The sequence below is a fragment of the Merops nubicus genome, unplaced genomic scaffold (genome assembly GCF_000691845.1).
Source record: "Merops nubicus isolate BGI_N331 unplaced genomic scaffold, ASM69184v1 scaffold46055, whole genome shotgun sequence".
NCBI lineage: Eukaryota > Metazoa > Chordata > Aves > Coraciiformes > Meropidae > Merops > Merops nubicus.
In genome coordinates, this window is record NW_008611189.1 from 29,361 (window position 1) to 29,983 (window position 623).

The window sequence follows — 623 nt, forward strand, 5'->3', positions numbered from 1 at the left end:
CACAGCTCTGGGCACTGGGGATGAGGCAGTGGTGGCAAACCTTAGCTAGAAAATTTCCAGAGTCTTCCTGGTTTCACTTGATCCTTTTTTTTTTTTTTTTTTTGAAAGCCACCTCATAGTCCTTATTAAGAAGCAATCCATTATTGTAAATAATTAGGTTAACCTCCCTTGCCTGAAGGTCCTTCTTCCCACCTTAATACCTCCTCCTGGCCAAGAATTCCCCTCTTGCTGTGCAGGTGAGGCACATGGACTGCTTACCTCTACTGCAAAGTTAGCTATTTGAAAAGATAAGGTCAGCCTCTAAAGGTGCAAATATGCTTTTATTAATCTCTCCTCCTACTTCTAGGAATTTCCTCTCCCCTCCAGCTATAGGAGCAGAGACCCTTGCTGTATGGAAGGTTTTCCACATGACAGCTCAGCCTGAGTAGAGCTTTACTGTTTTACTCTCTTTCAGGTATCAGCCCATCCTTCTCCAGGCTGTTGTAAGACAATCCTTTTTTTTTGCCAAGGGATCCCCTCTGAAGAGGGATCAGGTGTTTGGCATCTAGCACATCCCCCACTCTCATTTCTCTGTCCTCCAGTCTTTCCATCACAGCTGTTGCCAGCAGGACTGTAGCCAAAGG